The sequence below is a fragment of the Periplaneta americana genome, chromosome 2 (genome assembly GCF_040183065.1).
Source record: "Periplaneta americana isolate PAMFEO1 chromosome 2, P.americana_PAMFEO1_priV1, whole genome shotgun sequence".
NCBI lineage: Eukaryota > Metazoa > Arthropoda > Insecta > Blattodea > Blattidae > Periplaneta > Periplaneta americana.
In genome coordinates, this window is record NC_091118.1 from 75,107,202 (window position 1) to 75,132,848 (window position 25,647).

The 25,647-nt window shown below is 35.6% G+C and overlaps 1 protein-coding gene across 8 annotated transcripts in view; it reads right to left on the reverse strand.

Moving 5' to 3' along the window:
• Positions 1-25,647, reverse strand: part of LOC138694341 (uncharacterized) — an 85,266-nt gene that overhangs the window by 23,698 nt on the left and 35,921 nt on the right. For 3 of the 8 annotated variants that reach the window (XM_069817962.1, XM_069817961.1, XM_069817960.1), the window contains exon 2: positions 23,826-23,981. The exons of 3 other annotated variants lie outside the window; for them this stretch is intronic. The gene's annotated coding sequence lies outside the window, so the exon portion shown is untranslated. Of the gene's footprint in view, positions 1-6,789; positions 7,016-23,825; positions 24,060-25,647 lie in introns of those variants that run through there. 2 more of the 8 variants (XM_069817964.1, XM_069817959.1) reach the window with 2 other exon arrangements.

The following is a 25,647-nucleotide window of genomic DNA, read 5'->3' on the forward strand; positions in this document are numbered from 1 at the left end:
GTAATTTTGTAAAATATTATGAAAATAATAATGTGTATAATTTGAACTGATAACCATATTCTTTGTTCAATATTCTACAGTACAGTAAGTTCAAAATTAATGTCTATTCACATCACGTTTAAGTGCAAAACAAGTTATACACGCAGATCTGTTCAAATCAAGTTATATCCACTTTTTAAATTTAAATAACTTGATGAAGGAGGAATATTAAAGGCCAATATTTGCTCTAAAATCTTGTTACTATAGAAGGAATTGGATGAGGAAAAAGAATTATAAAATACACTGTAAATATACTGTGTGGTACATTTTGCTCATTTCTGAGAAAACTTTTCTGGGGATATAACTTGTTTTGCATTTGAGCTCTTCAAACGATAAAAACAAGTTTGCTTTGAAAAATTTTAGAGGGTAGGCCTACAAGAGTGTGTTGGCCTGTCGATAATACATTTTATTACCCTGTTGACTAGGCAGACGAGTCCCTTCAAAGATTTTCAATGCGTTACACCCCTATACTGTCGTAGCTGGACAGAGCGCAAGTGTAGTGATTTCCTGGTAAAAAAAAAAGTTCCGTAAAATGTGGCATTAACGTTAAGTGATGAAGTAAAAGTTATCGAGTTAAAGGAAAATTAGAAACTAAGTGTATGTGAAATAATGTTGAACTTCAGTTGTGTAAAACTAAGGTGTGACACTTCAAAAAATAATGATCATAATGAGTGAGTGGCTTGTGGCCAATATTGGTGACACAAAAGGAACCAGAAAAAAACTGTTTATGTAGAAATAAATGAATTGTTATGGGAGTGGGTTCTTCATGACCTTTCAAAGAACATGCCAATTTCTGGATCTATTCTGCAAAGCAAGCCATTGACTGGCAAAGAAATTAGATAAACCAGAATTTAAGGCTTCTAATGGATGGTTCCTAGTCCAATTAATTAATAATGTGCAGTGATATACAGTACAGTATTATAATATAGTGTTAGATATTAAATTGAATGAGATTAGTAAACTTTAGTAGTGTTTAATAACTAATGAGTGGGTCACGATAACATTTATACAGAAAATGAGATTTTCATCAAGATGATTCACCAATGGAATAAGCAACAGAAAGCTGATTTAATGTGAGTAGTGTTAAATGGAATACTTTGTACTTCTTGCAGTTTGCGGCATGCCATTTTGTTTTTCATGTATACGAATGATAAAATATTCCTTTTTAATTTCACATCTGAATAATACAGAAAACTGTCCACAACGAAAAAAAATTAGGACCATGTCACTTCCGTCTTGAACGGGTTTTACTGTATAAACATGTGTCCAATTTTCATTGGGTGTGGAAATATAGCTGTTTGAATATTATACATAACAATCCTTACAAATGATATGAAGAAACGACAATTGACTGTGTACAAATGAATAATATGTGTCTCACTCTTCGGAGATCGACTGAGACAGCACTGTTCACAATGGGTGTAGAGGAACAGCTATTTGCAGTTCCCTTGGATACAAGAATGGGCATGTTCTTCAAGCATGACAGAGCACCTGTACACTTCAGGCATCGAGTGACACATCTACAATCCCATATTTCCCAAATATGGATGAGTTATGGTGATCACGTGCATTAGGTCACCAAGGTCCTGAGGCCTTACTCCTGTCGATTTTTGTCTGTGGGGGCAGTTGAGAGACTAAGTGTACACAAAGTAAACAAAAGAAATGAATTGGTCGCTCGCATTATGAATAGTGCTGTCCCAATAAAAGAACGACAAAACAACCTAACAGAAGCAACACTTACTGTTCTCACCAGAGTAGGAAAGCACGCTGAACTGTTGAAATGTATTAATTCCATGTAAATAAGTTAAGCAATAAATGTAATATATATGATATGATATTTACTTGTCAAACAGCATCTAAATCTGTCATGGTATCCCTTTACATTACTGTATTTAGGTTACACGTAACCCTGATCATATATGTAACAGATATGTCGGGCTTATAGACTTTGAGGTTAACAACTTTTGTCAGGTTTACTATGCTGCCATCTAGTTGTTACATATGGAGTCACGTCATAATTCCCATTTGAATTGCATTAGCGACTGTGCTGCCATCTCGTGTTCGTTTACGGCGGACGGGTGGCGATCCTGGCGGTTGTTCTCTTCAAAGTGCTGCCGATTTTAACATAGCGAGGAGTTATCTGTTACATATATGATCTAGGACGTAACTCTCAATTGTGGAGGTTGCGAACAAATTGGTTTTCTCCAAAATAGTATTTTTTTTTTTTTCAGGAAGTAGAAAAAACTGTATTGAGCCTTCACTTTACCCCAAAGTGAACGATAATTTTATGTCTTGTGCATGTTAGTCTGTTGTCCTAATGGTGTCAATGATCATGATTTTAGTTATTTTCTGTGTATTTTATAGAGAAAAATCTTTTGGAAATGTCTGGTTTTGTTTTGAAATGTGAGGGGAAAAGCTATTTGACATTTATAACAGTAAAACATACTTACATCAACTGTATCATGGAGTAAGGAATATAACATTACATGGTAATTATGTACTAAGTATTGGTTAGGCAATCTTTCAGCAATACGGATCCAGAGCACACAGGCTTAGATTACCAAATATATACATACGTTTTAATTAAATTTTGAAATTGTTTTTATGACTAGAATATTGTGAGTCCCTTTACACTCTAACGGCCCAGAACCTCTATTGTGGTCAGATGGTGGCCTCTCCGGTGCTTACTACATGATCATCTGTACCATAACACTTTTACAATAATTTCAATTAAAATAAATTTAGCTCAACTATGAAAATGCACATTACATGAACATAAAAACATGAATCGAATAGCTTATCTCCCTAGTCATCCTTCACTTTCATTCTACTGTATCATGGAAAAATGAATATATTATAACATATTTACAATAATTTCAATTGGCAATAAATACTGCTGTGGGATTTAATCGATTAATCGATCAATTTCTGCTGTAAGATTAATCGATCAAAAATATTTAATAGAATAATCGAGACGATTAAATTATATTTTATAATGTGCCTTAGAACCTTTCACCATATTTAGGAATGAGGAATTAACTAACTTAAAATGATGAAAGGACATAATCCAAATCCGGTAATACGAAACAAAAGTATTCTAGATATGCTAAGCACATGTATTTTATTTTTAAAAATATCAATTACAGAAAATTAGTGTATTAATCCTTTCTGGCCTCAATTTTTATTTGTATTGAAATTATATTTTATAATGTGCCTTAGAACCTTTCACCATATTTACGAATGAGGAATTAACTAACTTAAAATGATGAAAGGACATAATCCAAATCCGGTAATACGAAACAAAAGTATTCTAGATATGCTAAGCACATGTATTTTATTTTTAAAAATATCAATTACAGAAAATTAGTGTATTAATCCTTTCTGGCCTCAATTTTTATTTGTAGCACAAGACAAAAAACCATGCTAAGTAATTATTCAAGGTATCCTCAACCTCATTTAAGGCCTAAAATTAAATTAATGTCAAATATCTTCAAGTATTATAGAAATGTTTCCAAATTAAGAATTTACACTTATTTTATAGGCCTAGATACTATACTTTTTAAATTAGGGTAAACTGTTTTTGGAAAAGTGATGTACACTTGCGTGATAGAGTTAATACTACGTATATTCAACAAATGATACAATGCATTAATTATATATAAGTCATTTTCTTCTGATGAAGATGCTGTAGTAGATGTTGCATCCTTCGGTTTTAAGGATTAATAAATTGAATTATATGATTTTGGGATGCTGTTCCTTTTCTCAATTGGCAAGATTCAGAGTAGACTATGCTGATATCACTAGTAAGAAAATCTGTTTCTCTTCATTTAGGTATCTTTTTCACTCTGATGATTAGAAATTCTAGGTTACTCAATCTTTCTTCGAGAAATATGCGGGTTGAATTTCCTTTTCTGTATTACAACCATTTTAGCTTCAACCATCATGAGTAAGCAGATGGTGCGTCGCTGGTGTAGGCAGTTTTCTGAAGGTCATCAAATATCTTATTAGTTATCAGTCGAGGAGAGGAGCTCTTAAAATCAAGAAATCAGCGGAGGTCCATTTCAACTACCCTATAGAAAGGGTTTTGTGTTTTGGCTGCTCGGGCAATAGTATACCATCTATCTGGGGTAAAAATATCAATCTTGTCTTCTCTACCTTCAATGGCAGAATAGACACTATCACATTCCATTTCAGAATGACTAGAGTCCATACATTTTTGGTTAATCACGTTGATAGGTAACATCGTTACAGCAAGCAGAAACATAGCCACATTTATACGGTTACGGTTTTGTCTTGATGATGTATCCGAATAGATAGTCACTTCTTGTACTGCTGTATGAAGATTTCTTAAAGTTTCCCAAAGACACGTTGCTATTTCTAAGGACCTTTTTGATCCAGCACCTTCATGCCACATAAAATTTACAGCTTCAGAGTTTCCCAAATGATATGTAGTGAAATTAAAAGTTTTCAATTTCTGTAAGGAATATACTTTTCCAATATTCAACGCTGGTGTGACAAGAATTTTTTACATATACATTGTGAAACAGGAAAATGAATTTTCAGATTTAGCTCTTCTTTTATTAGCTTCTTTATATTCACTTGCTTCCTGTTTTCTAGCCATTTTTTCCTGAAGTTCTTGTTACCCTGCCTCATCTTTGTTATTAAAAAGCATACAGAAATTACATTGATCCATTTTCGGCCTGTGAAAACTATAATTAAATTCAGTGGTGAATTCTTTTATAATAACTGGCCTTCTCAGGAATTATGCTAAGTTCTGCACATTATTCTTTATAATCACTGTATAGCCTGTTTTCGGATAAGCTGGAAGCAAGGTACTTCATTCAAGTAGAACTTCGACAGTAATGTAAAGATACTACTGGTAGTGTCTTTATATTACGAGACCTTATTATGTTTCTCGCACTCTCTGTTTTCTTTTATGGTAGGGTTTTCTTGCCCCTTTATCTGCCTCTATTGTACCGGTTATTCGTAATTTCTTTTGAACATTATGTTTCCATTTTGTCGGATTTAGTTTCCTTTACTTAGTTAAATTGCTGTCCTCTGTTATGTCTTCATTCCTCTCGCTTATCTGATTTTTCTCAACTTGTTCTGTTATTTTCTGTCCATCAGTGTGTTGGTGATTCTAAATTATCGTCAGAAGTTCTCTCTTCATCCTCCCCGTCTGGATGGTATGTTCAATCATCATCACTAATATCCCCAAATAATTCATCACTACTGTTTTCAAAGTCTGGATTTATGTCAGTTTTACTAGAAGTTGATTCTGATGGTTCAATACACAAACATTAATCAAACAGTGCTACCACAAGTCCAAATTCCTAAGCACCCAGAAATTAAAAATAAAATAATTTAACCATTTTATGTGGTTTGCATCTCTTCACAATTCACAACCTTTCGGGCATTCCTGTTCAAATGAAATTATGAATGGATGTAAGACACTTGCAGGTGGATTAAGACCCTTCACAACCGTACAAATGTTCCAGCATTTTTACTTTCAATGGAACTATGAATGGATGTTAGACACTTAAGTCTATTCACAACTCAGTAATTGTGGTATAGGGGTTTTCACAAAATTCAAATATCTCTTTATTTTTTAAACTAATCGCATATTACGTTTAACTAATATAAAATTGTGGTATAGGGGTTTTCACAAAATTCAAATATCTCTTTATTTTTTAAACTAATCGCATATTACGTTTAACTAATATAAAATTTAAACTTCTTAGACTCCATAAATGGTTTTAAGTAAAAAATAAAAATTTTGTGGGTTAAGACCCTTCACCACCAAAGCGACGCTATAGATATGCTGGTTAATTAATGATTACTAGTAATTACGGGGTGCATCCGGAAAGTAAGTTTCCCGATTTTTTCCCCCTTGAAAGTAAACGTAATTAGCCGTGTCAATTGCGCATGCATAACAGATCTATGACGTATCAATCATATGCCAGCCGGACAGGTCCCACCTGGTGCCAGTAGCATGGCAGCAGTGGTCCAAAATGGAAGCTCTTATTCCTTCTCCCGCCGCCTGCGAGGTTCGGTCGGTGATAAAGTTCTTTAATGCACAAAGCATTGCGCCAATTGAAATTCATCGGCAGCTCTGTCAGGTCTATGGGCCGAACATCATGAGTAAGCAGATGGTGCATCGCTGGTGTAGGCAGTTTTCCGAAGGTCGTCAAAGTGTCCATGATGACGAGTGCAGTGAGCGACCGTCCCTCATCAATGATGATCGTGTTGAGCTGGTGCGGCAGTGCATCATGGAGAACCGTCGCTTCAAGATTACGGAGCTGAGCAGCCATTTTCCGCAGATATCGCGATCCTTGTTGCATGAGATTGTCACTAAGCACCTGCTGTTCAAAAAAGTGTGTGCCAGGTGGGTGCCAAAAAACCTGACACCAGAACACAAAATGCAACGTTTAGGAGAAGCACTGACATTTCTGCAACGGTATCACGATGACAGCGACCAGTTCCTCGACAGGATCGTCACGGGCGATGAGACTTGGATTTCGCACTTCACCCCAGAAACCAAGCAGCAGTCAATGCATTGACGGCATAGTGGATCTCCGGTCAGGAAGAAATTCAAACAGACGCTGTCGGTACAGAAAGTGATGTGCACGGTGTTCTGGGACAGGAAGAGCATTCTGCTCACTGACTTCCTTCCAAGAGGTGAAACAGTGAACGCTGACCGTTACTGTGAAACTAATGTGCCATTCAAAACAAGAGGCGTGGAATGCTTACTGCAGGTGTTGTGCTCCTCCACATACGGCTCAGCGCACAGCAGCTGTTTTGACGGAATTTGGCTGGGAGTTGTTTGATCATCCACCTACAGTCCTGATCTTGCTCCCAGAGATTTTCAAGTTTTCTTGCACCTCAAGAAATTCCTGTCCTCCGGTGAGCGTTTTGGCAACAACGAAGAGTTGAAGACGTCTGTCACACGCTGGTTCCATTCACAGGTGGCAGAGTTCTACGACAGAGGGATACAAAAGTTGATCCCACGATATGACAAGTGTCTCAATTCTGATGGTGGCTATGTTGAAAAATAGCTGAAACATTGCTGTACCTGTTGCCAATAAATGTTTTCCTGAAAGTGTGTGTTCTTTTTTTTTTTTAAATAGGGAAACTTACTTTCTGGATGCGCCTCGTACATAGTAAAAGTCTATCATGGATCAAATTTATGGCAGCAAGATGGTACAAAATCCCTGGTATCTGGCAAATGTGGGGCAAAGCCACTGCCAGATAACCATTTTGCTGGTTAAGTGGAAGAATAATTTTGTAAGTTATTTAAGGGATTAGATACAGCTTACAGCAGAAATATTCAACATTTTTTCCCACCATTACTGTATCTTGAACAATAATGAAAATTGGCATGTATAAAACACTGTCCTTCTGCTATATGAAAAAAATATTTTTACTATTTAAAAAAAAAAATTTATATTTTCTTTTTCAAAATTCAAAATGTTGGCAGTTCACTGTGCAGTGATGAAGCGTTTCCCTCATAACTCAAAAACTTGTTAACTTTTTCATGTTCTCTTTTATTTTATTGCTGAAACTCATGTTTACAATATCCTGCTCTTTCAACTACATTCCTTAATAAATAATATCTTTTTTATTTTGTGTAATAGAAAATACTGATATCTGACTATTTTTTAAATGAATTTATTTTTTATCACACAATCTATCAAAGGTAGAGACGTGATCTTGCATCATATTGTAGATATGGCATGCATAAATATACACAAAAAAATTTCATCACAGAAAGTTGATAGTTTTTGAGTTATGTGAAAAACTCATCATTACTGCATAGTGAACTGAATTTTTATAGAAAAAATGTAAATAATTTTTTAGAATCGTAAAAATATCTTTTTCATATAGCAGAAGCACTGTGTTTTACACCTACTAATTTTCATTATTGTACAAGATACAGTAATGGAGGAAAAAAATGTTGAATATTGCCAAATTTTTACTGCTGTAAGCTGCACCTAACCCCTTAAATAGACATATTGGTACATTCGTGCAGATATGCAGCCATCTTGCAATTGTTATTTCCAAATGTATCTACATCAAATACTGAATATCTTGGAAGCTTTAGGACTAAGTCTGTGAATTAGTTGTTTCACCATTTGTTGAGCAATCAAGAAAGTATGTATTATTCACGTAATAACTGTTTGTGCACCCAAAAGTAGCACATAACATCAACATTTTGTGTAAATGTGATAACGTCACACTCAGTATGTAAACTGCACATCTATATAGAGCAGTGGTTCCCAAACTTTCTGAAGGTACGACCCATTTTTGGGCAAGGCTTCTGTTTGCGACCCCCCAATACCATACCAGTACCGATTCTTGATCCGACTGAAAATATATTGCAAACAGCTATAATTTTACTCAAAACCACTGGATATCTCCCAAAGTACGACTTTAAACAACAGCTTTTTAAGTAATTTCCGGAAAATCTCAAAACAATTACAACAGTCACAGATGAATACTGAATCCGTTTTTAGACAGTTGCATTCAACTGGCAGAAAAAAAAATCAATGAATAAAGAAAAAAAAATTGAAATATGTACCTATTGATGGAAAAATGAAACCAGACTTCTTTTCACAGAGCACAATATGGTTTTCAATCAAAATAATATCTCAAGCTTGCAAAGAAGCTCTTAAATTTTTGGTAACATTTGCAACCTTGTATTTAAACGAAATAAGTTTGATGAAGAATGAGTGGATGATGATGCAGAAATTCTGCATGGAAATATCATATGTACTTCAGTACATCGTAATAATATAATATACGAAATAAGTTTGTCTTCAATGATTGCCATCAAACCAAAAACAAAAAAATTCCTTGAATTTGAAAATGACATACCGTAGTTTCCCCTAACTATGGTCCACACTTGTCACATTTTTCTTTATATATTCAGTACTATTCATCCAGATTAAGTGAAATTTTGGCTTCGGACTCTTGTAAGTTTATATTAAGTAAATATTGACATATGTGTTTGAAATTATTTAACTACAAGTGTTAAAAAAGTAATAAGCATTGGTACATAGTTGTATTCTGAGTTGCCCAACTATGGTCCACTCATATATTCATGCTTGAAAGCAAGAATGGACTATAGCTGGAGCTGTAATTATTCATAAATCAATACATTGAGTTTCTAATTTAAGGGTAAAAATATAATCTAGCACAGAAATATTATAAATAAATGAAAAGTACATGGATTCTTTTTATTAGTACACAGTACATAAACACTCAATAAACAAGTGAAATCTGAAAGTCATTTTTCTGCAATAATGAACAACTACACTCACCGGCAAAAAATACCAGGCCACCTAAAGTTTCTCAATTTTTATGAGGTGAGAATCAGAAAATCCTTTATGAAAAATGAAGAAAACATTGCTTCCCAGAAAAAAAAAAAAAAAAAAAACTTATTCATTATCATTTGCGCTATTATTTTCAACGCCAAACAATGGATATAATTAAAAGGTGTAAAAACTTACAAATTATATCAATTTTCTTCCAAATGTTCAACTGATTTTGTGGCCACCCAGATGTTGCTAATAGCGGGTATTACCTCCCCGTGACTGTATGACTGTTACCATTCGCCGATTCAACCCTTCGATCAGATTCTGGATGACAGTCTGGTCGATTCTATTCCATTCTTTACTTAGAACATTTTGGAGCTGCTGTAAGTTGCTGTGAGGAGTTAGGCGAATTCTAACTTGCCCCTAGCATTCCCCACACATGTTCAATAGGGTTTATATCAGGACTTCTTGCTGGCCATGCCATCCTATTCAATCCAACGTCGTGAAGGAACTCATCCACGATTCTTGTAGCATGAGGGCGTGCATTGTGATGCATTAACAGGAACGTTTCACCAATAAGTGGGGCATATGGTACCATATGTTAAATTAGACTTTCTTCGATGTATCTTGGAGCAGTCAAAGTACCTCCATTAATGAAAACAAGTTCTGTGTGAGCGTCATACGACATGCCCCATACCATTACTGATTCACCCTGGAAACTGACATGTGGACTGAAGAAACATGAAGAAAAACGTTCTCCTTCTCTTCTCCACACTCTTTCACATCCATCTGTAAACTAAATCTCGATTCATCTGCGAAGAGCACTCGTCGCCACTCCCCCAGGTTCCAATTAGCATGATTGTGAGCAAAATGTAATCGTTCAACACGATGTTGGTGGAGCAATTCTAGGCCTTTAGTTGGTCTTCTGGAATCAGACCACATTCATCCAGACGTCCTCTTACAGTTCTCTCACTCACGTTAACTTCTCTTATTTTCTGGAAGGCTCTTCTGGTCTCAATAGTTGTGCAATGGCGATTTCTTAATGTGTTTAGGACAATAAAATGGTCGTCACGAGCCGAAGATACTCGTTTTCTCTCTGAACGGGGTCTCCTGGAATAACCTCCTGTCTCTCTAAAGCGATGGTACACTCGTTTTACGGTCGATCGAGGAATCTTAAGAACTGCAGCCACACAACTCTGACTACTCCCAACTTCTATCAATGCAACCACTTTTGCTGAATCGGTAGGATTTAGTGACATTGTATACAATGAAGTACTCCAATACTGCCTCAAAAGAGCTTACCAGTCTGTAGACATCTTCAGCTTAGCTCGAAATGAGTCCGAGAAGTTTACACACAATATTACAAGAAGAACGAATCTTCTTTTCAGATCATTGTTGGCTATTACGTATTCAGTATTACACTGTTACATATCACAAAATAAATGAATAACTAAATGAACCTCAGCACACCTACAATTATTTAAAAAATCCTACAATTTAAAAAATTTTTAAAGAAAATGTAGTTGGCCCGGTTTTTTTTTTTTTGCAGGTGAGTGTATGTCAAAGAACAAAAGTACGGTATCAAAATAAACTAACACATTCTTAGCAAAATATTATGCAAATAAATTCACTTACAATGTTTATTTATCGTACTGAGAACTACATTCATCGGCTTATTTCGATCCTTTGAATCTCCACTTCTCTTGTAATTCTGAAATTGAGTCATAATCTGTATCCAATTCAATTTTATCGCTCTCATAGTCACTCACAGGGACGGTTGTTTTCCTTCCACCCTGAAGTTTTCGTTTTACCGGACCATCATTCGTGCTAGTACCATTGATGCTGGAACAGCCTGTTTCTTTGTTTACTTGACTATAATGTTAAATGGTGTTTTAGAATATACTGAGATACCGTATTTGCAAAAGTAAATGATCACATTGATCACATTTTATTGAAACAAATATTTCAAAATGAAATATAACTATGGTCCACGAAAAATTGTGGTACATAGTTGAGGACTGATTTCTAGGCTTGAGGTTAAACATTTTTCACGCAGAGTTCTTACCCTCTGCCAGTGTAATTATTAAGTGAAAGTAAACACTATATAGCCAGGTTTAATTGTACAAAGAATCATATATCTATAACGTATCAGTTCTACAGAGGAGACCTTAATAAAACAGACAATCACAAACTGAATGATTTCGTGTCTTCACACATTCAACAGAATGCACACTGACCTTGTTAAGCATCCATATCATTGCCACGTGTAATGGTAGATGGAAGCATCTATGGGGAACACAATTCCATCACAGTGGCCCATTAAATGGCAAACACTGAGCTCTTGGGGGACTAAGTAGTACATAATGCGTTTTGGACCATAGTTGGGTGCCTGGACCATAGTTATGGGAAATTACGGTACTTAGTTCTGATTTTATTATTTATTTGAATATACAATTTCTTGAACCCTATTTTACCCGAAAATATATTAGGGTTATAGTTATAGCCTGAGTTTATATTATTATAATGAGAATTCATTTGAAGTGGATAACCCAGTCTTGCTACTTAAAATTAACACATATCTACTACATTAATTTGAATTAATTACAAGTTCTTAAATATATTACATATAAAATTACAAAACTGTTTATAACAGCATGTTTCTCTGAACACATTGAATAATGGTTTGCCATATATTACATTACAAATATGTAAATGTCCGACCAAAATAAATATTTTGTTTTCGAATACTGAACAATGAAACAAAAGGTGATCCACAGTTTGCAGTTCCTCACAGATACATAAATAGCCACTGTCCTTATGTAATTTAAATCGTTCTAGATAATACCCAAATTTCCCATGACCCAATAAAAATTGCGTTAGTATAAAATCCGGTATAATTTTGTTGCTATTTAAGCAGGTGAAGAAAGATTTCTCTTGTAACTGAACCCTTTGTACTGCATAAACACTGATTGTTCCACCTATTCATTATGTGCTCATTTATTTTATTTTTTTGTTTCACATATGAATAAGGACAAGACTACAGCTCAAACTGAAGTTCGAAACTGCAGTATTTCTTGCCAGTTCATCAGCTCTTTCATTTCCTGCTGTTCCACTGTGTTCTCACACCCATGTGAAGCAAATGTGTTTGTCGCAAGGTATTAAATTTCTTCTGCCAGAGGATATAAGTTAAACTTATTATAGATTTGAGGGCTGTTTGTGAATCACTGTAGATGCAACAATTGTAATTATTAATTTAATATTTTAGGAGAACCCGGGTCCTTGGTTCTACATACATCAAATAACTGCTCTGACCACTAAGCTACGCCGAATTCAATCCACAGCACTGGATCGAATTCTCCTCCTTTGATGTTTCCCTTTGTGGCCTAACTCCAAGTTAGACATATATATGTTGACATGTATTCAATGTCAACTGCCATTATACTAGGAGGGCACTCAGCTGAGTGACTTGTTGGCTGGGAATCCACAGTTATTATGCCACAAAGGAAAACATTGAAGGAGGAGAATTCGATCCAGTGCTGTGGACTGAATTCGGCATAGCTCAGTGGTCAGAGCGCTTGGTACGTAGAACCAAGGAACCGGGTTCGATCCCCGGCACCGGAGCAAATTTTTCTCCTAAAATATTAAGTGTCAATATTACAGATAAATTCTGCAGGACAAATTAATATATCTATAATATTCTCTTAGCTAGCAGTGCATAATAACTGCGGATTCCCGGCCAACAAGTCACTCAGCTGAGTGCGCTCCTAGTATAATGGCAGTTGACATTGGATACACGTCAACATATATGCATAACTTGGAGTCAGGCCACAAAGGGAAACATCGAAGTAGGAGAATTCGATCCGGTGCTGTGGATTGAATTCGGCGTAGCTCAGTGGTATGTAGAACCAAGGACCCAGGTTCGATCCCCGGCGCCAGAGCGAATTTTTCTCCTAAAATATTAAGTGTCAATATTACAGATAAATTCTGTAGGACAAATTAATATATCTATAATATTGTACCAGTAATTATTAAGTTTAGTCCATGTCACTACCTCCTTAATAGCTAATACAACAAAAGTGCATCTGACCTGATCAATAGCACCTTCTTTAGATATTTTTTTATTCATCTGTAAAGATATGTACATTGTGGATGCTCATGCAACTGGTGTATTTGACGAAGTCGTGAAAATAAGCTTAATTCTGATTAGAAACGCTACTTTCTGAAAAACAGGCACATTTATCACATCAATTATTTTTATAACTACCGAATTTTTTTTTTTAATTTTTGTACTTAACGTTGATTTATGTTTATATTTCTAAATACGAAATAAATGTACGTTACTAAGGCGTTTTTGTATTATTTTGTAAATCCTTTCGCAATCCTCCTGAGCTCTTCAGACAACACCCCAGATGGTCACGACCCCCACTTTGGGAACCACTGATATAGGATATAACAACTCTGTAAAGCCAACACAGGTTCTTGCCCACTTTAAAAATGGCGGATTTCAGTCTCACTTCCTGATGCGAAATTAGCAATGGCTGTTTATTTATTTTGCTTGTGCACACATCGATAATACTGCCATCTAGTGGTGATAGCTTTAAGCATCTCATTAAAAAATGTAAGCCGTATCATGCCTTTGCTCTTAAGTACTGTTCTATCCTTACGATGTAAATTAAGTCTATATAAACTATATATTCGAAGTCAAATGACATATGCAGCACCAGCTTGGGGATTTGCACCAAATACTACTTACATCATCTAAAAGTGGTCCAAAATAAAGCATTTCGAATAATAGGGAGTTAAGACTTCTAATACAAGACAAATACAGATGCACGACGATCTTGAAATGCCTACAGTTTCTGAATACATCCAAGTTATTACTAACAATTTTTATACACAAACAAGATAAAATGAAAATGTATTAATTTCAAATATTGGGAACTATAATGTTGCTATGTATACCAAGCATAAAACCCCAAAACATATTTTACTGAATTAATAGGTGGTAACTTATTTTTGAGTTAACCACTGAATCATATGGACTTTATCATTATTCAAGAAAATGGATGAATTGTCAAGGCTTCTCATAAAGCCGGAACAATAACAGTGACATCAAGAAAGAGCATCGTCGCCGTACTTCAGTTTGTAACTTATTTACTAAGACTTTCTCCCTATTTTCGTTTTTATTTTTCTCATTTGAAAGTTCCATTGTTTTGAAACTGCCAGTTATTTGGGTGTTGAATACAAGAGATTTCAATGTATTTTGGCAAGATAAGTTCAAGGATTCCCTTTGCATAACACCAATATCACAGGCAGAGTTATGGGGGAGCATGGGGAAGGGGCACTGCCCCCCCCCCCCAAACTTGTCTGAACTCATTTCCTTTTTATTAACATTAGAAAATCTTGAATTCAAAAAATCTTTTTTGCTTTTGTTTATGATCAAGTTTCTGTGCTTAAATTGACAAATTAATGTCTTCAGATGATGTGTCTGGACTATACTATTTATTTAAAATTTTTTAATGTAGCCTATAAAAATTTCTATACCTCTTGAGGAATGGAAGCACTGTAATGTTTCTTTTGTAACAGCCTGTACTCATGTGTTAGAAGTCTGCAGGTGTTCAGGCCGCCATTTGGAGAAATATGAACAACATACTGCACAACAATTCAGAAAGGAGAAAAGCGATCCCAGTATAATGTGTCAACTTTAAGATGAGATTAAATAAAACAATTAGAGTTTACATTTCATATGATATCTTCAGGAAAGCTTACTATAAAAAGCTTCTGTTAGCACTGTTACGTAGTTCTATTGATGTATAAGTGTAGTAGACTTACAGCTCACTCTACACTCCTGTAGGAGGCTGTTTCCCTTATGGGATTTCAGGCTTTTCATATTTCATATGTGTTTCTGTACAAGAGAGAAAAAGAGAGAGAGAGATTGTTTTAAATTATTCCTTATTATAATTTGTAGTAGATCTATTGTTCAAGTCCTATACAATTCGGTCCGAAACATCGCGGATATGGATGTAACACTGTAAGTAATATGCCCCTCCCCCCCGAAAATACCTTCATTAAATGATCATATTCCAATATATTGTACTGTACCACGGTCATCTTATGGGGGGGGGGAGGTAAATGATGTCCCCCATAATCCTGTTATATGGGGATTCTATGGTTTTGCTTTGCCCCCCCCCCCCCAAGGAAACGGTTCTCTCTCCATCTTTGACCAAAATGTTAAAAGTAGGGAAGACAAGACCAACTGCAACACCTCAGATTATTATACATGTATCAACAATAGCCAAATGTGGACAGTCTTAAGGCCGAGCATGGCCAACACATGACAACAGTATAATCCCATTATGTGCTTGTCAAGGGACTGTGGCCTTCAAGCGTAATAAGCGGAATAGAGCTATAAACGAGAAAGAATTTATGAAACAGAGAAAACAATTTAGACACCACTTCATAAGAAATGTATTTTATTGTGCATTGGTTACAGCGCAAAATGTAAATAAAAGCTCATTTCATATGAAAACCACCTCTGACTGTTGTTTGCCATGTAGCCTATTTGTACTAGTATGTACAGTGAAACTTCTCCAGACGACCACCCCTTTAAGACAACCACCCCTATTCCCGACCACTATTATCTGGCACAGAATATTATTCTCATAAGATCAATGTATTTTGCTTCTCTTCCATCGTATGATATTTTATACAAGTGACAGAATATTTTGAACAGACTGTACATAATTTCTTCAAATTCAAATCTTACATGCATTGTTAGGAAACATTACAATTCGATACCTTAAAGTAGAATGGTGCAAAGTGCCAAAATCATAGAAAACGAAATTATTATGCAGAAAAGTGCAACGTGCCTAGGAGGATGATGTATGAAAGAGGCTACATCCAGTTGCGTTTCTTAAGCGAGATATTTATATGTTACATTGCCAACACCATGCAGTTTCAGATAGTAAGCGCCCTATTGAGCTGCATCATAGAATGCAATGAATCTTCAACAGGTCATGTTTGTGCCCAAACTTATAAACAGCGAAATGTTTTACAGATGTCAACTTTCACATTATAACTTTGGAGTTTGTATATGTGATACAATGCAGTCTTATATGTGTATGTGGGATGAAAGCATCGCGAGTAGAGGTGCCAATGAGATTGCCTCGTGTGTACTAAAACTGATGAATGTGGACATAACAAACAAGAAGAATCTGATAACTGTGCAGCTAAAAACAAAGTTCGTGTCATGGTTTTCATGTGTCTCTTTTTAGTTGCCATTGGTTTGAGCACATAGAACAACTTTTCCTTCTCAGCGGCCACAGTTTCTTGCAATGTGATTCTGATTTCGCTTTGATTGAAAAACGACAGAAAGTGACAAAAGCCTTCATTCTTAGTGACCTGCTTAAAATCGTACAAGACTCTGAAGTTGTAAAACCATTTCAAACCGTTTCAATGCTAGAGTCATATTTCCTTAATATGCAAGATGTTGCTGATCAACTAAATTTCCATCAAGAACTTGAATATTTCTAAGGCATGTTGCATTTAGTATGATGTTAGTAAATCAGGTAGTGTTTCTGTGAAATAGTCTCATGATAATGAAGCAGTGCATACCATTAAAGTGCTTAAAAAGGAAAAGGAAAAAAAAAAAAAGAAAAAAAAAACATGAAAGATGTGCAGTCAGCATTGTTTCAAGTTAAAGCATAAAATAGGGAAATTACTGAAGAAAAGAAGGGGGATCTACTAGCAATGACTTCCTATCTTCCAAATGAGGAGCATAGGCAGTTCTACAGGCAGATCTGTGAGTAAAAATTGCTCCAGAATAGGAAAAAATAGGTATTGAACTTTGCACCATTCTATTCACCTGTACCCATTACTTAACCCTTTTCACAATGTGTTATATAATTAAATATTGAGAAATAATGTCTTTACATACCACTGTTATTAATGAGTAAACACTGTACTATTGCTGTTTTCTATCAGTAAAAAAAAAAAAAAAAAAAAAAACACATGACACAAATATGTGTACAATTATTCTTATAGCTACATTTTTTTTATCTTATCTCCAATGTTTCATTTTGGCACTTTGCACCCTTCTACTTTAAAGTATCCAATTCTCACCTAAAGTTGTTATTTTACCATTATCATTGCTGTCGGTAGTGTAATAGCATAGCAAGAATGGACATGGCGGGAGGAAATAAGAAAGCAATGCAAAGGTAAGTAAATTCTTAAATTCTGTGGTCTCTATATGAGTTAGTGACAATTTTGACATTTGCAAATAGACATCATAGTTAAACCTAGTAGTTATTATTACAGCTTCGTGGTTATTTTTGGATGCTATAATTCACTGTTATATTTCGATGTATGAAATATTGTACAATGGGATATGGTGACTACTTAACATGATCTCTTTTCAGAATGCAATACTTCAAAGACAGTGAAGAACTTATCAATCATTTGGATACATTGGATGATTCTGAAATTGTGGGAACGCAAATTAAGGATACAGAAGCCCTTGAGTTTGTTGATGTGCCACCAAATGATGGAGAGGAATCTGATCAGGATGATGCAGGAAGTGATCAAGAGGGGGAGCAAACCACACGTATTGACTTAGGCAAAGGTGTTCTTGCTGAAAAAAATGGCGGTAAGAGTAGTTTCTCAAGGCGAATCTCAAAAATTGGATCTTGACATCATACCACCTCATTCATCATTACCGCAGGCACCACCATCTAAAAGAATAAAAGTGATTGCAGGCCTTCTCGCACTTACCAACAGAAAAACTTAAATCCAGAAAAAAGAACTCCAAAAATTACAGACCCAGCCCCTTCAATTGTAAGTGATTTACTGAAGAATAAAACTGCTCCCATCGACTTCTTCACTCAGATTTTTGATGATGAAATTATTGAAAAGATTTTTAAGGAAACTGAAATATGCTGCTCAAAAAGGAAGTATAATTCAACTTTCAAAAGAAGACATGTACAAATATGTAGGCATATTGATACTATCAGGTTATTGCAAAGTTATGCACCAACGTATATATTGGGAAACTCGTTTGGATATTAACAATTTATTAGTGTCAAGAGCAATGTCACGAAATTCTTTTGACCTAATTCATACATTTTTTTCATATCAATGATAATAGCACCACTGATCCAAATGACAAACTATACAAAGTTTGTCCCTTGATATGTCATCTAAATCAAAAGTTCCAACAAATGATAATGCCTTTGGGTAATAGTTTTTCTGTAGATGAAGCCATGGAACTGTACTATGATCATCATTCCCTAAAATAATTTATCCGTGGCAAAACTATTAGGTATGGTTTTAAATTTTGGTGCTTATGTACAAACAACGGTTATCTTGTCAAGTTTGAGCCTTACACTGGGCAGGCAACAAAGAAGAAGGAAAGACTTTAGGCACCTGCGTTACTGAAAAACTTTGTGTAAACTTCATATCTGATGGCAGTACAGTGTACACTGATAATTAATTATTTCACCTCCTTTGCTCTACTGAAATCCCTCACTGATAATAATATAAAGTGTATAGGAACAATTCGTAGTGACAGAGTGGGAAAGACACCATTTTGTGATATGAAAAAACAACCAAGAGGCGCCTACAAAGTCCTACAAGATAATGAAAACATGATCACTCTCATTCGTTGCCAAGATAATAGCACGGTGACAGTTGCGTCCAATTCATGCAGTGATGAAGTACTTGAACAGACTAGTTGTTACAGATGGAATAGCAAGGAGAAGAAGCAGCAGGTTATACAACCAAGCCTATCATTCGTCAATATAATCAAGGCATGGGCGGTATCGAACTTTTCGACAATCTGCGGGGTTTGTTATCACATCCGAATCAAATCTAAGAAGTGGTACTGGTCATTTGTTCACTTTTGCTTGAATAGGACAGTGTGAACTTGTGGCTTTTGTATCGCCATGTGGACAAAACGAATCTTCTGGAGTTCACAAGAAGAATAGCGATAGCCATTCTCTCTTCACCTGCAATGCAATCTTCTCGAGGTGTGCGACCTAGATATCTAACTAATGTAAGTAAAACTATAAAAAATAACTTTCTGGCATTAGTCAGTTTCTACGGGGGATTGGAGTTGTAATTGAATTTATTACGCATTATTTCAAGTCCTCCAGGAAACAAGATATGATGAGAAAAGTCATCTTGTGGATAGTGAAGAAACGCAACGACGATGTGCTCATTGTGGCAAAAGCACAAAATTTGTTTGCATAAAATGTAATGTTGGGTTACACTCAAAATTGTGTTTCAAGCTATACCACACACGATAAGGACAAAAAGTTTCCATCAACCAATGTATCTTCATGTATTTTCCAATTGTTTCAATATTTAGTATTATAGTCCCCTTATTGCCCATCGTATGAAATATCATACGCACTAAAAAACCTAGAAAAATTCAAAATATTATAAAAATTGGAATATAGTCGTTATAAGATCAATAAATTAGAATATATTCCAAGTTTTCAACAAATATTAAAAACTTTTTTAATTTCGGGATATGATGGGTTAAGACAACCACCCCTTTCCCCGACCAACGACCATTAATTTTGACCGTGAAACAAATGGTTTTTCCCCAAGACAACCAGAATTTAAAATAAAATTGGAAATACTGTAGTATTATTCCTATACAGTATTCTTAGAATTACAAAAACAAATGCTTCACTCTCGCCCTGCCTGCAGGCCACTTCCAGCCATTCTATTAGTCAACTCAGGTAGTTGTATTGTGTCGTCTTAGAATTTTAAGAATAACGGCATTTCAGTGCCAGCAAAGAACAATATAACCAGGTTCACTGTTCAGGATTACTGCTAAGTTATTTTCCTAACTGCGTGTCAAAAGATACAGTAAGTCTGTCTGACCATTTACAATATCACTTCTGACAAAAGGTTTAGGGAAGATGGGTTCGTATGAGTTTTGACAATACAGTACCCTAACAAGTTCTTGGCCTACCTGACAAACTGGATTTAAAAAGGCAATTAAAGATATTAAGAATAACGATACTATATATGAGCCTGTTGAGTGTTTCAAAGACAGTGACGATTGGCATGAAGTTGTCACAGAAATTACTCAAAGTATTGGAAGCTACAATGAAGAAAGTGACAGTAAGGATGATGAAAGGCCTACCATTGAACCAATACCCCTTAAAGATGCTCTTGGTAGTAATGCAATGCATAGGTCTTCAGGTCTTGAATTAGGAAATAAATTGAATTTTAGTCTCTTATGAATCCTAAGAAATCTGAAAAGGATGAGTTTTAAATCCTTCATTAGGCTATATGAGGGCCGTTTTTGCAAAACTTGCTAACTGCAAAATTGAGATTTTGATGGATTCGTTAACATAAGGCAGGCCTCTACATGATGTTCAAAGCGTCTTAGTAAAACTGGGTCATTTTTCTTCATTGTAGTGTGTCAAAGTGTGATCGTGTTTTCAAAACTTGCTTTCTCCTATAAGAGATACAGCAAAACTTGCTTACTATAGTGTTTTGTCTCTCCTGTAATATTTTGTTTTTTTTTCAGTAAGTTCTGCAAAAAAGGTCCTCATATGCTAAATTTAAATAATGTATAAATCTAAATTGTTGATGGCTCCTTAAGAAGACCATCTCTCTAGACGACCACTTTTTATGTGCAACTTCTGGTGGTCGACTTAAAGAGGTTTCATTGTATTATGAATGATAACATTTTCTATGCAGCACAAGGAACTACAGATAACTTCACCTGATACACCAGGTACGAGCAACATTAATATATTTTCGAAGCACATTTACTGCTCTGAGAATACTTTCCTCTGCATATTCAATTTTCTCATCACTGTCTTCATCATGGGCAAGAATCACAATCATGTCAACGCCGTGGATTTCTGAGGTCACTAGACCATAGTCAACTGAAATAAAATCCTAACTTCTCCCAACTTCTCCTATACAGGAACCCAATCCTCGTCATCATCCATTATGACAGGAGCATTCATTTCACAGGTTGTTATGCCATTTTGCAAAGCAAACTTACTGCACACTCCACAGAATTCAAAGGATGACTAATTTTACGGAAAGGACAGGAATGTATTGACAGGGAGACTTTTCAGCGTTAAATCCTTTCATACAAAGTAAGTGCAACTTCTGACAGTGCACACTAGAGGTCCCCCCCCCCCCCAAACAGAGGTGAAATTTCTTTCTTGCACTCGTGCTGTGGTGACCCTCAGTACAGTCACAGCAACATTTTTTTTTTTTTCAGCATGCTTTTAAAACATTACAGGTTTCGCAATTTATGTGGAATTTTTTATTCATTTCTGATCAGAAAAAAAACACCACAAGCGAGATTTGGAAGCATTACAAAAGGGAAAAATTATACAGGATTATTTATGAAATTACCTTTGGTTGAGGTTCTAACTGATATGTACATCTACATATATCAGACAGTACATCTTGCTTGACAATGTGTGTCAGAGGAATAACTTGTTTGTATACATCTGAAGTCTGATTCAGTGGCGGCTCCTGTGTATTTCTTAAGAGGAGGAAAGAAGGTAACAGGACGAAATGACACCTTCTTGAATGAAACATGCTACAAATTAGCCAACATGCATACATGTAAGACCAGGTAGTGTTAGGGTTGGCCTTCCCTTCTGTATAGCAATAATCTGTTCTTGTAAACCGAGTTTCCTAAATTTTCCAAAATATATGTTTTCATTTCCATTCATTGTTGAATAATTGCACAAATTAACAATTACAAGGAAATTCACCTCGCAGCATTTTTCGAGCACACTACAGCATCACACGTGTTGGAAGAGACTATAGCTACTAACACGTAATCGGAACCGCAGAAATGGGAGTGGGAAATAATCTGAGGAAAGCGAGAACACTGCACCCACCCACGTGGTCTGTGTTGCCACATGTACATTTTACAAGTTCAGTATCACATGCTTTTGAAGAATATCAGTTCTTGTAAAGTCATACTATCATTATTGTTCAAAGTTGCCGGTGGCCAATTTTTTACGTTAGAAATAATGTAGTTTGGGGTACCTATTTTCAATTTCAAATATATTTGTACAAAACTGACAACTTGGCTGTTGCCCTGTCTAGTACACAATGAATGGAAGTGAATTTCAGGGGCCAAAAAGATCTGTGATACTAAAGTAGAAGTAGTTCCTCTTTGTTTTATATAAACCCGACTTTAACTTTCAAATATCCTTGAAAGTTCCAAACCATGAATAGTAGCCTATATAAAGTGCAATGAATAATATTTTTGATTCATAATTTAAAAAAAAAAAAGTTTATATGGTGTCTTTCATAGCATTGCGTTAAAACTGTTTTTACTGTGCCTGCTCCTAGATGTGTGTTAGTCTGGTTGAATTCAAGATCGTTAGATGGCAGCGGTAGTGAGCTTGCTGCATGACCACTCGGTTTCTATTTCCCGCCCATGCGCTGATTCAGAGGAGGTTCTCCTCCCTCTCCGTTCATTTACTCGCTTTAAAACTCTGCTTCTTTCTCTGGCCGCTAATGCGCTGTTGTCTATGTGTGTTAACTGCAGTAAAGGAGGAATGGATTGACTTTCCTCCACACAAACAATCTCGCATCTTTCTCACAGTTTTCTAGCAGCACATGAGCGCGCATCATTTAAAACTCGATCAACCGAGGTTTTCTTATAGTTGTGAACTTAAATATTATCGAATCTTCCTTGAATTTCAAGGCACATATTTTATTTGGTATTTCATTTCAAAAGAAGAAAAATGTGAGGAGGACGTTCCTCCCTTCCCTCCCCCGAGGAACCACCACTGGTCTGATTAGTGTAATATGTTACTAACATTAATGACCTACAGACTATTAATGACCTACATTACATAGAGTTGGTCTGGGTAGCATAGTCGCTATAACGCTGGTCTTCTATGGTCGAGGTTGCGGGTTCGATCCTGGCCCAGGTCGATGCCATTTAAGTGTGCTTCAATGCAACAGGCTAATGTCAGTAGATTTACTGTCATGTAAAAGAACTGCGGGACGAAATTCCGGCACATGGCTGACACTGATATAACCTCGGCAGTTGCGAGCGTCGTTAAATAAACCATAATTTAAAAAATTTAAACATCGCACAGATATTTACTCATTCGCTCTACTCTGCTTTGATGACATCATATCCGTCCAAACTCAAAACATCCGAGACTGACTTCTAATGTTTATTGATTAGGCATGTGAGAAAATTATGGGAACGACACAACATTCTATAACTATTTGTGAAACATTCTATTTGTCTGAAAAGCAATATTTACCTTAAGAATGGTGCATTTAGTAATGTTAAATAAGAGCTTTCTAACCTTAATTCGAACGTTGTTAAGTTCGGTTTGTATCATGCAAGTTATCACGCATTCTGATTGATTATTTAATTATAATATTGCGGTATATTTATAACTGTTTGTTAGCTATAAAACTAATTGTGTGTGGGCTACAACTAGTAAACATTACCTTTTTTTTTTAATTACACTTCCCACTACAGCAGCATGAATTCTCGCCTTTACATCTCATTCCCTCATGGGCCCACGCAGCAATAGCAACACCATGTCACTATCTTCCCACCCAGTTTATGATTACCAGATTCTCTTCCGCTCTGACATTTACATACTATAAAAAAAACCAAACATGCATATTATACAGTAGCAGCACAAAAAGTACAGACTGCAGATGATCTCTCTCTCTCGGCCTAACCTAACACAGACGACATCTAGCGACGTGTAAATCAAGAGGGCTTATTTGAAGGCCTCTTGGTGTAAATATGACACAAACACACCACAGGATTGAGCTCGAATATAAAATGTGAATAATAAGAATTAATGAATTATTTTTCATAATGATACACCATGCCACTTTGAAAAGTTCAACGACTTACATGTTATGAATTTATAACAGATTCATAAATAAATGCCGGTACGTATCTGCTTACGTAATACAATACATTTACATTAGGGCAAATACCTTACTATAGTAAGGCAGGGGTTCCCAACCAGTGTGTCGCGCAACCCCATGGAGTGTGTCGCGAAATTTTGGAACGAAAAATAAATGTTACGCTATCCAAAAAGTCTCTTTACAACTAATTTTTTTTTATTTACAACGAAGTGTTTGGTATGGTACATTTTATTTTGAGACAGACTCTACCAATGAAACGTGAACACCTGCAACAATGCTCAATTTGATTTTTCTGCCTAGCAGTAATTCGAATGAAAGTGAACATCTGCACCAATACTTAGCAATTCGTTTACTCTTCACACTTATAAAAACAGAGTTTAGAATCGTCAGAACATATTAGTCAGTTTCAGTATATAGGGTGAGCGGGTAATAGCGCGACTATTTTATTAAAAGTGCCCTATTTAGATTTTATCATGGTCAAATTTTTAATTCGAAAAAGACAGTCTGAATCAAGTTCTGGATCAGATGACAGCAGTGCTAATTCAAAAGTGAGCGAAAATTCCCTTCAAAGTTTACAAAAACGTACCGCATTTCGTAAGTATAAAGTGATGAATACTTTCAATATCGTTTTACGTGGATTGGAGATGAATAATAAACAAAATCCCGAGTGTCTCATATGCGGAAATGTTTTATCAAATCATGCGACGGTGTCAAATAAGCAGAAAAAACATTTGGAAAGTAATCATTCTCATGTAGCTTTCTAGGGGTACATCAATTATGCTAGTGGTGGAGCTTATTATTTATTTTTAAGGACGAAAAGCCAGAGTATGCTAAACTTTTCGAAGATAATTTTTGGTGTGGGAAACTAGCATATTTTGCCGAATTTTTCGAGAGACTGAGCTCTTTCAATACAAGCATACAACACAAAACAGAAACTATTATTTCTGCCAGAAACAAAATTCAAAGATTTAGTAAAAACCTAAAGTTTTGGGAGTCTTCGGTTATAATGTAGGAGGCAAATTATTGCCCTTTTCTTTAGTTGAGAGTTTTGAAAATCGACTTGCTGAAAATGAAAAAGAATGACTGAAGAAGTTAATAGCAGAACACCCAAATGCGTCGCGAAGTTCCCGCACCTTTTTGTTGCATTTTTCATCATGGAACTCAAATATGTGTGAATAAATTCCACTTAAACCTTGAGAGGCTTAGTTGGGGGGGGGGGGGAAAGAGGTTAAAACAACAAAATTCCCGTGCAGTGAACAGTACTTAATTATCTCCCCGTCCGATATAAAATATTCTACACAGAGTTGCACCACCATTTTCTCCAGAACAAAAGCACTGGTTGTTATTATTTTATATAAAAAAACAAGTAAGTGTGTCGCGATAT